This window comes from Prionailurus viverrinus, chromosome A1 (assembly GCF_022837055.1).
Source record: "Prionailurus viverrinus isolate Anna chromosome A1, UM_Priviv_1.0, whole genome shotgun sequence".
Taxonomy (NCBI): domain Eukaryota; kingdom Metazoa; phylum Chordata; class Mammalia; order Carnivora; family Felidae; genus Prionailurus; species Prionailurus viverrinus.
In genome coordinates this window covers 189,669,412-189,682,067 of record NC_062561.1, presented here as the reverse complement: position 1 = coordinate 189,682,067, position 12,656 = coordinate 189,669,412, and the positions used below count along the sequence as shown (strand labels likewise).

The following is a 12,656-nucleotide window of genomic DNA, read 5'->3' as shown; positions in this document are numbered from 1 at the left end:
GGGACCTGGCACATAGAAAGCCTCAATCTCTACTCAGTAAAGTAGGGTAGTGAGGGAGGATCTAACTGGTTCAGGTGGTCAGTCATCCTCTAGTCCAGGGGGTCCCATCGGCTGGGCAGTGGCTCCCACACAGGCCTCAGTTAGCCCACAGCCTGGGTCTCTATGGGTCAGGCCAGATGTGGGTAGGGATCCACGATGCAGAAAATCACTTCTTTTGCGTTAAGAGTTCTTTAATTTGACTGGGTATGGCAAGTTCTCTGAGTCTCACAAAGGGGACCAAATAGCAGCTGGGCATTTAACGTGGCTTGCCCAGACCATTTGAATCCTCCCATTAGAGCCCTCAGTGAAGGATTTGGAAAGCTACTGGGGGAATTCCAGAAAAAGACAAACTACTCCTGTCCTGCTGAGGGTCTCCCCTTGAGCTTCTCTTCCAGAGGAGCACTGTGACCCCAGACAAAGAGAGGAGTTCTGGGACGCCACGGGAGCCTGCACAACTGCCAAAGAATGGCTGACTCCAGAGCGACCGACCGAGGTCTGCTGGTGAGAAACCTACCCCATGCTACAGTGAGGCCACCGCAGTGTGACTCGTACACAGCCTCTGCTGGGGATGAGGGCCTGGGGAAGCAATAACATTCCCGGTGTCAGCCCAGCTCTGGCCTTGTCCCCAGGCCCTGTTCCCACTGTAAGCTGACACTGGCCGGGACCTCTTGTCTCCTCCTCCAGGGGTCAGGAGGCCTCCAGGGCAACATCTATTCTCAGACACAGAGCAGCTGCCTGTGGAGGCTTCAGAGAGAGTGTGAGGAAAGCAGGCACCCCTGTGAGGGGGGCAGGGCAGGAGATCTGGCTCCTCCAGGGGACTTGGCTTTGGAAGATTGGCACTTGAAGTTGATTTTAATCTTGGCCCTGTCTACACAACAATAGAGTCAACTGGATTACAGTGGGAACCAGAGGGGCATAGCATAGGAATCTGGACACTCGGGGAATTGGCCCCCTTCTTCCCCCTGAGCCGTGGTGGGACCAGGGCCAAGACTTCAGTTTCTGTGGGCCTCAGTCTCCTCAATGGTAAGTTGAGAAATCTTGGCCCACATGCTCTTGGAGGATGTCTCTTGGTGAGTAATCCATACTTTCCCATCAAATGATGGATCTAAATTCACTTGCTCTGTTGAGATAACCCATATAGAAGAGAAGAGGCTCAAAGTTTAAGTTTCCTCGTAGGCAGTATAGGCAGATGGATGCGAAGCAACATTATTCCAAAAAGAGTGACAGTAGTTATAATTATAACCAAAATGACAGCAACAAAGCACCATTTAAAAAATACTATGAGGTGCGCCTGGGTGGCGCAGTCGGTTAAGCGTCCGACTTCAGCCAGGTCACGATCTCGCGGTCCGTGAGTTCGAGCCCCGCGTCAGGCTCTGGGCTGATGGCTCGGAGCCTGGGGCCTGTTTCCGATTCTGTGTCTCCCTCTCTCTCTGCCCCTCCCCCGTTCATGCTCTGTCTCTCTCTGTCGCAAAAATAAATAAACGTTGAAAAAAAAATTAAAATAAAATAAAATAAAATAAAAAATACTATGAGCCAGGTACTCTATGACTGATTTTACGGTACATGACCTGGTGTAATCCTTTATAATACTCTTCGGGGGTGGACATTATGGTTCCCTTTATGGCGATGAAACTACTGAGGCTCAGAGAAGTTAAATTACTTGCTCAACATCTTGGTGTTAAAAAGGTGGTGGAGCTGGGATTTGAACCCGGGTCTGCTTGATTCTAAATCCCTCGTTCCTATCTACTCTGTTATCAAGTGGGTGAGTGGCGCCTTCCACCTTCTGCTGTGAAAACACAGACATGTAGAGGCAGCAATTGCTCACAATCCTGCCTGGAAGTCGGGGCTGATGGCTTCTCAACTGTGACTGTGTCACAGACAGCCTTCGGCACTGTAGTCCCAGACTTCTTTTTCCCATCTCCATCAATCGCATTTTCCCCACCACCTTCACCAAACTTGTGCTCCACTCAGCACACATCCCTGCTCAGGCAAGGTTAGGATGCCATCCCATTTTCGAAGATGTTCTCTGATTTTTTGCTTCTGGAATAGCCCGTGCCATGTTTTGTAATTATATTTTAGTCAGTATTTATCCAGTAAGTATTTACTGAGTAACTCCATGTGCTTCGCACTGTGTTAGGTGCTTGTGAATTTTCTCCTGCTCATTTTCCCTGCCTCCAGGCACCCAACACACAATCGAGCTCACAGGTTTCTTTTCTTTCTTTTCTTTTCTCTTCTCTTCTCGTCTCTTCTCTTCTCTTCTCTCCTCTCCTTTTCTTTTCTTCCCCCCCCCTTTTTTCCAGAGATCTGTCTTATTTCCCTTGACAAAGCCTAGCACACTGAAGATACTCAATAGCTATTTAAAGTGGACTCATGATCCAGAACTTATCTCACTTTTTTTTTTTTAATTTTTTTTCAACGTTTTTTATTTATTTTTGGGACAGAGAGAGACAGAGCATGAACGGGGGAGGGGCAGAGAGAGAGGGAGACACAGAATCGAAAACAGGCTCCAGGCTCCGAGCCATCAGCCCAGAGCCCGACGCGGGGCTCGAACTCACGGACCGCGAGATCGTGACCTGGCTGAAGTCGGACACTTAACCGACTGCGCCACCCAGGCGCCCCGCAGAACTTATCTCACTTTTAAATAATGGCCTGTTTCTTCCCTACATCCCCCACTAGGTTCTTAGACTCTCATGGATAGGAGCTGGCACAGAAGGGGAATTTGACACATGTTTATTGAATGAATGGTCAGTGAGAAGTATGAGTTCTGGGGAGGAAATATGCTACTTCTACAGGCATGGATCAAGCACCACCGAGATCATGAGTGAACACCATGAAGAGTAAACACCATGCGGATCTCATGTTTTCAGGACCCCAAGTGTCCAGTGACTAGAATGATACACACAAAGTAACATGGCAAAGATTCAGCAGAAGGAGAAACTGGGTACCACTGAGACACCCTCCCTGACCAGAATCACTGTTGGTCACTGGTCACTGGTCACTTCCTCAGCCCACCTGTGGCTCTAATTCCCACAGCATCCTTCCCTTGGGGGGCTTTGGCCTCTGGGAAGAAATGAATGTGGCCCTTGAGAGAACCCTGCATTCTTGCACAGGTGATCACCCCATCCAATTCAATGTGAACTCAAGTAGAAAGGATTGTGACCTTTCCAGAGGCCAGGATCATTGTTCTGGAACTGGAAGGGGCCACGGCGGTTCTTTGGCCTGGTTCTAATCTTCTTTCTTAAGAAATCATTGTAGTGGGGTGCGACTATTCTAATGCCTGGCCCCAGAATTCTCTTCTGGAGGAGAACTGTCTTGAGACCCTGAGGGTGAAGTTGGCAAGAGACAAAATGATGAAGAAAGAACTGGTGTCTTGTGCATAAAAATAAATAGGGACTTTGGGTGAGAGACTCTGAAGGAGAGGAAGTACAGGAGGAGGGGACTTCTCAGGGGGAAATGAAACTTGAAACTTATACTTGTGGAAATTTTAAGAACAAGGATGTCTAATTTTTGATTGCACAGTTTTTATTTGTGAGTGCTGTAAACCATTCTCTCTCTTCGATAAAGACTCCCCCCCCCCACATCCCTTGTATAAGTGGGTCTTAGGGAAGAAGAGAGAAATTGAGGAAAACGTGAATTCCTCATGTGTATTGGCACTGACAGCCTGCACAGGATGGGGAGATTATCCATAAACTAAAATAGTTCAGTGGAAGCAGGTGATTAAGGAAGTCCTCAGAAGGGTGGACAGGAATGAGGATTGTGCTTTGCATGTAGGATGGGGTCTCAAACCAATTTTTATTTGACTCTCAAAGAGCAAGGGCATTCCCTAGGGTTCTTTGGTTGTAAGTAATAGGCTAAAAAGCAACTAAGCCAACTTATTAGGTGGCTTAGTTCAGAGAAGTGAAGGGAAAAATCCAACAGTCAGTTCCCAATGAACAGGAACCTGCCACTTCAAGGCATCCCCAAAGGAGAGAATCAGCCCAGCCTTTGGGCATGCTGACGAGGTTCCTGCCAAGATCAGATCCTAGAGAGAGGGAGTCCTGTGGACAAGTCTGGGTCAGCTGTGCCACCACCCACCCCCTCACTTGGCTGGAGTAACATGGAGTAGGGGTGTCATCATTGACCATCTTCTCAGAACCACATGAGAGAGTAAGGGGAGGGTTTTCAAAGGAAGGAAAGGGGGTACTTCAGCCAAGACTCAGAGGAAGGGATGTTAGGCAAGCAGAAATAGCAGATGTCTGCACTCACAGGGTGTCTCAGCTATGAGATGTTACTGCTGGCACTTAATGGTGGATTGGTAAGATACCCAACCCCCCCACTACGTCTTGAAATTAATTTCACAACAGGCCTATGGTTAGACCTGAGCAATGCTCCAGCATGTGGCTGGCAAATGGAGGAGGAAGGAGAGAAGCTGAAAATCCAGTCCCTTGTGTTCCAGTGCTCGGCCTTTTCCCTACAGTAAGCTCCCTGGCTCCCCCTCACCTCTAAGCCTTTGCTTGAGCTGTGTCCTCTGCCTAAAATTCCTTCCCCTTTCTTTGCTACCTGTTAATTCATTTTGTTCTTTAAGACTCAAGAGTATCACCTGAAAGAAACTTTCTCTAACTGTCCCCTTCCCCATGGGTTAGGTGTCTCTCTTCTACGTATATCTTTATTTTATTTCATCTTCCAAGTATATATTGTTTATCAAAATAGTTAACGTAAGCACGTGGTACGAAGTTCAACTATGCAAAAGGTATAAAGAGAAAAATTGGCTTCTCGTCACCTATGAGTCCAGTTTGCCCCATGAAAGCCACCATTCTTTTCTGTGTCTCCTTCTAGAATACACATGTGCATGCTCACATGTGCACACACACACGCTCGCGCACACACATGCACTACCACCGTCACTCTAAGGACCTGCCTCCCCAGACCCCGAACCCACTGAGGGCGAGGTCTCATTTGCCTCTGGGGCTCCAGCAGCTAGGACACCCTGGTTCTCTGCAAAGTTCAGCTACTGACTGCTAAGAGCCACCTTCTTGCAGAAGCGAGAAGTGGGAGGGAAGGGGGACAGATTCTGTCTGAGATCACTTGATGCCACGCTCTGGGATCTACGAGTTGCTTTTAATTTCCTGTGCTCGGCCGCTCGCAGCCTGATGAAATGAAGCAGATAGCAAGACTTCAGATCTGGCCCTGCCTGGCCCGGGGCTTGTCTGCTTGCTGCAGGGCCATGACCTCTGGACCCCGAAGAGAGAAGAACAAGGTGCATTGCCCAGCCTTCTTGCCCAGAAGGAGGCTGGGAGTTCACAGGACGAGGCAGCACCCTTATGGTTTGGGGCGTGGGGAGGAGAGGTGGTGCAGAGAGCTCACTACTTGGGCAAACAGAGAGGGTTAGGGTCCTGGCTGTGTCGCCTCCTGGCTTCTGCTCCCTGAACCTGCTTCCTCAAACATAAATAGAGGGTATTAGTAGCATCTACTTAACTGAGTTCTTATGAGGATTCAGAGAGAATGAATTCAACGTGCAAGGCGAGGTGCCTGAACCCTGGCGCACACTGAGTTGGTGGCTGGTATTGTCATTCTCTCTATTGTCCACATGGTCATCAGGATCAGCCTCTGCAAAATGGTTCCTACTGGCAACTGTCATCTATCTTTCCTTTGGGCACTCTTTTACCCTTCTAGGCACTGTGTTCTTATCTTTCATCATCTCTCCTGATGTGGCTGCCACTGCTGCCACCATTACCACCCCCACGGATTCAGTGTTGGCTCTGTGCCAGGCATTTGCCCTGAGGGTGGGGTGTGCTGGCTAATAATTACAACAGCGGTGATTCTCCCTGCAAGCCCGAGAAAATGGAGTCACGGAGGCTTGTGGCTCCACCATGCATCCCTCCACAAGGTCCCTGTGGTCTGCCTGCTACCTCTCCTCGTCACCTGTATGATTGCACATGCTGTAACTGCTTTCCTTGCTTCCACCCTGCCTCCAAGCACCCATTCTCCACACAGCAGGAAGTGACTTTAGGGATTTGGGCAAAGACCTGGAGAGGGTCTTTCAACATATAAATCAGGTTGTGCTCCTTCTTTGTTTAAAATCCTCATCAGTAAGATGAGGAATAATGAGCACATCTACTTCCTAAGGTTGACATGAGTAATAAAGGAGAGACCTCACCTTAAAGGGTTAGCACGTGGTGAGTGCTTGGGAATGGTGCCTCTTCTTATGGGGAACATGACAGTCCCTGTCCTCTTGGACCAGATTTGTTTGACATTCCTTTGATACTGATGATGAGAGAAGAGACCTGTCCTCACTTGCTCATTGGTCTCCTGTCCTCATTGGCTCTGTAGTCTTGGCTAAGCCACTTAGCACCGTCTGAGCCTCTGTTTTGTCATCTGTGAAGTGGGAGTAATAATGGTACCTGCCTCATAAGGTTGTTCTGAGTATCAGGTGAGATAGGGCATGAAGAAATTGACATGACTGCCACACAGTAAGTGCTGAACAAATGGGAGCTGTGCACTCTGGTTATAATTGCTACATATAGCTGCATCTTTGGGAGGGGCTGGCTTTCCCCAACCACTATCTTTGGCATCCCCTCCTGGCATGATTGCTGCAGTTTTCCACCTCTGGGGTGAGAACTAGACTCTAACACCCTTTATCTGGCAAATAAAATAAAGAGGTACATAGAAGGAGCGTTTCTTCTTGCGTCTGCCTTGGCTCCTTGCTATTTGGGGGCTGTGTGCCTTTTGTCGGGTGAGGCTATTGCTACAGCAGGACCGGGCCGCCATGCGCTGGTGATCGGCTCTAGCTTCTGCACCCTAGTGTTGACTTTGGCAACAGGGACTTTGGAGGAGGGCTTCCATGGTCACATTCTTCAAAGCAACAGAGAGAAAACAGCGCAGCCCTTGCCAATTTCCTTGAGCTCCCAGGGAAAGAAACAGAAACAAGTAACATGAGTAACAACACGAAAATGAGATTGAAAGAGTGTTGGAAAGAGCTGAAAGCCTTAGGGGCATGCTTCAGGAACCGCACTGTTGCTGTTTGGCTGCCCCAAGTTTTGTATTCTGCTGGGTGTAGCACGCTAGCTAAAGAGAGGTAGAATTCCACTGTTGGAGGGGTGGAGCCAAGAGCCCCGGGGACCGGGGACCGGGCACCAGGGGAGAGGGGTAGATCCTGGGAAAACCGGAAAGAGAAAGTAGTGATGTCTATAGTAGACCAACAGTTTTTCTGGGTAGTATGTGTTATAACCCTCTCTCCACCCTCCGGTTCAATTCACAATGACACTTGCATTAATTTCCAGCGTATGGGGAATTAGGTTTGTTCTGAGGGGTGTGGCAGAGTGCTGAATGTTAACTCAAGGTTGGCCTTAAGCCAGAGCAGAGGCAGTCAAAGGGACCCCTGCGCATATTGACTGTATACAGATGCAGGGACCTGCTTACCTCTATAGATCTCACCATCCACAGGAAATAAAAAAGTGATATACAGAGAGCACTCAGATTACTGTATTAGTGTGAAATAATAAGAAAAAAAAAACCTGTCCTCCCAACCTTACCCCCTAGAAAGAGAAGCCAACACTGTATAGTGAAAGTCAAGTTGAAGGAGATTATGTGGGATCTTTTGCAATGGGAGGAGGAGAAAGGAAATATTTCTTAAGACTAGAGAGAGCCAGAAGTTGTTGACTCCTCGAGACTGGTGTTCCTTTTATCTATTGCTTCTTAAAGGAACACCCCAAAACTTGGTGGCTTAGAACAACAACATTTATTTTACTCATGAATTGGCAGGTTAGCCAGGGGTTGGTGGGAACAATGCACCTCTCTCTCTCTCTCTCTCTCTCTCTCTGTCTCCACTCAGCTGGGGCGTCTGGAAGGTTGGGGCTGGAGTCCTCTCAAGTCTGTTTGCTCACATGCCTGACAATTAATACTGGCTGTCAGTGGGGCCTTCACTGGGGCTGCCTGCCAGAACACGTACACTTCTCATGTCCGGGGCTTCCTCCTTGCCACATGGTGGCTGGGCTCCAAGGGCAAGCATCTTGGGAGAGAGAGCCGGGCAGGAGCTGTGTTACCTTTTCTAACCTAGCCTGAGAAGTCCCACAGCCTCCCGTGGACTACGTTCTAGTCACCACATGTATTAATCTGCTAGTGCTGCCATAGCAAAGCACCACAGACTGGGAGGCTTAAGCAACAGAAATTTATTTCTCACAGTTCTGGAGGCTGGAAGTCCAAGATCAAGGTTTTATCAGGATTGGTTTCTTCCGAGGCCCCTCTCCTTGGCTTGTGGAGACTGTCGTCTCCCTGTGTCTTCATTTGGTCTTCCTTTGGTGTCTGTTTTTGGGTCCTAATCGTTTCTCATAAGGACCCACCCAAATGGCCTCAATTTAACTTATTTACCTCTTTAAAGGCACTATCTCCAAACAGTCACGTTCTTAGGTACTGGGGGATTAGGGCTTCAATGCATGAATTTTATGGGGCAGCGGTGGAGGGAGAGACATAATTCAGCCTGTAACACCAAAGCTAGTCCATATTCAAAGGGAGGGGAATTAAATTCTCCCTTTTGATGAGAGGAATGTTAAGGAAATTGCAGATGGGTGCTAAAAGCACCACAACTGGGTAAGTGTCAGGGTTTTGGCAAGTCCTGTAGCTGGTGACACCCAGCACCCTGAACATGTAGAATCTCAGAGAACAGTCAGATTGTAGCTTCCAGGAAAGACCCAGTGCCCAAAGGTGTGAGCAGGATAACACTACCTCTTGTCATCAGAAGGGTCACTGGGGTGAGGTGGCTCAGGACCCTTCTCCTGTTACCCAACGTCCAAATAAGTTCCTGGAATCTGGTATGAATTCAGGGAGTGGAAGGGCTCTCAAAATCATGACTCACATTGAAATTCCCATCAACCTGGTGAGTGAGGGCTAAAGAGCTAGGCTTAATTAGACTTGAAGTAACATGATGTTCCTTCTAACTGAGCTTTGAAGCAGAGTTCATACTCGTTCCTTGCCATCAGCACATAAGGATTACAGTGGGGTAGGAATGATACAAGCTTCTGCCTTTAGGTAGCTCTGTGCTGCTTCTCCTCCATTCTCTTGAAAAAGTGAGGAGACAGAATTCCCAGCTCACCATCTCCATTCTGACAGGCGATTCTAAGCATTTCCCCCAACAGCTACTGCTGTGGGCATGGTTTAAAAAATAAAATCAGGGGTGCCGGGGTGGCTCAGTCGGTTAAGCGCCCGACTCTTGGTTTCGGCTCAGGTCGTGCTTTCACAACTCGTGGGTTTGAGGCCCACATCAGGCTCTGCGCTGGTAGCATAAAGCCTGCTTGGGATTCTTTCTCTCCCGCTCTCTCTGCTCCTCCCCCACTCATGCTCTCTCACTGTCTCTGTCTCTCTCAAAAATAAATAAACATTAAAAAATAAAGACGTAATCTTACTGTTTAAAAAAAAATAAAAGTAAAAACAAATGAAAAATAAAGTCAAAATGACCTTGTTAGGTGGGATGGGTTAGGAAGTGGGCATTGACTCGGAGGCAGACCACGGGGCAGGGTGAGTATATCACTGTACCACCCACCTCCCTCCCACCCGGCCCAAGCGTATCCTTTCTTACAGAACCTGAATGATTTTCCACCTCCCTTGTTATATTCCTTGAAATGCCACCAATATGAGATTCTCTCCCACCAATATTCCTCTGAAAGGCTTAAGAGGTGATCAGTTAGTTCATTAATTTTGTAACAGGTCAAATCAGGGACTCATTACTAACTCTCTCTTTAGTATGAAGGGGCCTTGGTTTCCCCTGAGCGAGATGGCCGAGCTATTTACACCCATATAGTTAGGAGCACAGTGGCCCCCTGGGAGGAAAGGGACAAAAAATTCTGGCTTAATCTCCTGGAGGTTCAGAGTTATCAAAATTTGCTTGATGGTCTGTAGTGACCTCACCATTGTGGAAAGGGCCACGAGGCCCCAGAAAGAGAACTCTTTCTGATGGTGAAGATCAGACCGATGGGCTGTGTTTTGCTACAAAGGTGAGATATGAAAGAAGTGTTGTGCTGGGTCTGTGGGAGTGGCCGACCCAGCACTGTCCCCAGTACTCACAGCTGGAAGACACAGGCTCACACACCTTCCATCCACCCTCTCTCAGCCTCTGTCACCTCTGAGTCTCCAGCTTCACAAAGGACCAGCCGGGCAAAGAAATGCTGTCTGACATGGATCATCTCACTGCCGATTCTTCCAGCATCATGCTGGTCTCCAGAAAGAAAAAAAAATTAATACAAATTAAAATGTAGAGACAAATGATAAAACAGTACATAGTATCTGCAACACGTAGAACAGACAAGAAGTTCATTTCCTTACTTTACAAAGAGCTCATACAAACCAATAAGAATAAATATGAACAAACCAACCGAGGAATGGGCAAAGGATATAAAAGACAGTTCAGAAAAAAAAAAATGCAATAACCAATAAATGCACGAAAAGATGTTCAGCTTTCTTCTAATCAAAGCCATGCAAATCTAGGCAGCAATGAGACGCCATTTTTCACCTATCAGATTGGAAAAAATCTGAAAAGCTTGATAATACTCCATGTTGTTGAGTAAATAAGGAAACAGGGACATGCATTCACAGTCAGTGAGCATATAACTGATATAATATTTTAGTCGGGCATTTTGGCAATAATTGGAAGTGCGTATACCTTTTGATCCATGGGTGATAGTTTAACCCACATATATATATTCACAAATATAACTACAGGAATGTTCACTGCAATATTGTTTCTAGAAAGTAAAAACGGGAAAGGGCCATAAATAGGATTGGTTATTACAACCATGGCACATCTATATGATGGAATATTATGCAGCCATTAAAAAGAATGTGCTATCATATGAGGACTTGAAGAGACAAAACAGATGAACAAACGGGAAGGGAAACAAAAATAATATAAAAACAGGGAGGGGGACAAAACAGAAGAGACTCAAATATGGAGAACAAACTGAGGGTCACTGGAGGGGTTGTGGGAGGGGGGGAATGGGCTAAATGGGTAAGAGGCATTAAGGGATCTACTCCTGAAATCATTGTTTCACTATATGCTAACTAATTTGGATGTAAATTAAAAAAAATTAAAAATAAAATTAAAAAAAATCACACACCCACAAAAAAGAATGTGCTAAACAGTTTCCAAGCTATTGATGGAGAAAATTGAAGTGCAGAACTGTATGCACAAAGTGGTCCCATGTGTGAAGGAAAGAAAGAATATATATGCTAGCACGTGCATAAAACATTTCTGGAAAGATTCACACAAAACGTTTTGGGAATAAGGTAGTTAAAAGTGAGAGAAAGCAATTTTACTTTTTGTTTCATACAATTTTACTATATTTATGTTTTTTTAAATCATGTCTTTTATTTATTTCTTTTTTTAAGGTTTGAAGAAATCCTCCTGTAGTACAGTAGCCTATTTACATGTCTGTGTTCCGTATAAGTCTGAACTTACTGGTTAGGGTGATACCCAGCAGAAGGGATCCCTGTGCAGGGATGGCACTTGGTAATGCCAGCCTGATTTATGACATCACATTAGGTACTGGAGGGAGGCTTGGGAAGCTGATCCTCCATGAACAAAGTGGAAGAAGACAGTGAAGTATCTGGATGAGTGTTGAACTCCCCTGTGCTTACAGGCTGGTGGCATCTAGAAAAACTTGGATCATGAGAATATACGCTTTCTCTCCAGTCTCCCAACTCTGGTCAGTTCTGGTTAAAGTTTTAGGTAAAATTGTAGTCTGGGGCACAAGTTAAATAGGCTGTCCACTATTGAATGAAAACAGGGTTTTGTAGATGTCAGTTCTTGAGCGTAAAACACCAAGGACAAAAGAACAGTCCTTCAACTTTACCTACCATCCTGTTGCTTACGGCCCATGCAGTGGACAAGATAGAAATCCTGTGTGATGATTCTTTGTAAGAGCAGAACGAAGATGCACGGCATGAGAAGATGCTTTCTTGCAACGAACACCAGCAAGACAAGTGTAACCCTATCATGTCAGTGATCCACATCTTCCCATCTGAGAGCCAAAGTGTGTGGCCAAAAAAAGAGTGCGATAGTTTCAAATAAACCCGTTTTTTCCCCTCTAATTCTTATTTACTATGGAAATAATGCATAGTTTATAATGATAATTCTCAAACTTTAGCAGGCATCAAACTGGAAAACATCTTAAAAGAGATTGCTGGGCCCCATCCCCAGACTATCTGATTCAATAGGTCTGAGATAGGGCCTGAGAATTTGTATTTCTAGCACATTCTTAAATGATGTTGATACAAGGGGTCTTGGGACCTCACTTTGAGAACCACTGGTTTATAAGGACACAATATCTGTTTTTTCTCTCCCATCAACAACCCTCACATCCTTTAGCTGTCCTCATGATCTCTTTTTGAAACTCACCTAAAAAACCATCTTCTTTTATGACTCCTAAATCTCGTACCTCTCTTTCCCTTTTCTGGCCATGTGCACATACCAAAGAACCCTTCTGGCAATGGCAGCAGACTCCCTGAAGGAGTGTGGAGAGGAAAAACCTAATCAGGCAGATGAGGAGAGGACTGGGAACACTCACGTGTTAATTTTCAACTTCTCACCAGGCAAGGGGACATTAATCTTCTATCAGGGACTGGGCATACCAGCAGCATGCAGCAATGGG

At 46.5% G+C, this 12,656-nt stretch overlaps 1 long non-coding RNA gene across 1 annotated transcript; it reads left to right on the top strand.

Annotated features, from left to right (window-relative positions):
* The first annotated feature begins 11,603 nt into the window (after positions 1 to 11,603).
* On the top strand, positions 11,604 to 12,096 carry LOC125174762 (uncharacterized). Its single transcript, XR_007155545.1, has 2 exons — positions 11,604 to 11,711; positions 11,889 to 12,096. It is a non-coding gene; the product is annotated as an uncharacterized LOC125174762 (long non-coding RNA).
* Positions 12,097 to 12,656: the final 560 nt, after the last annotated feature.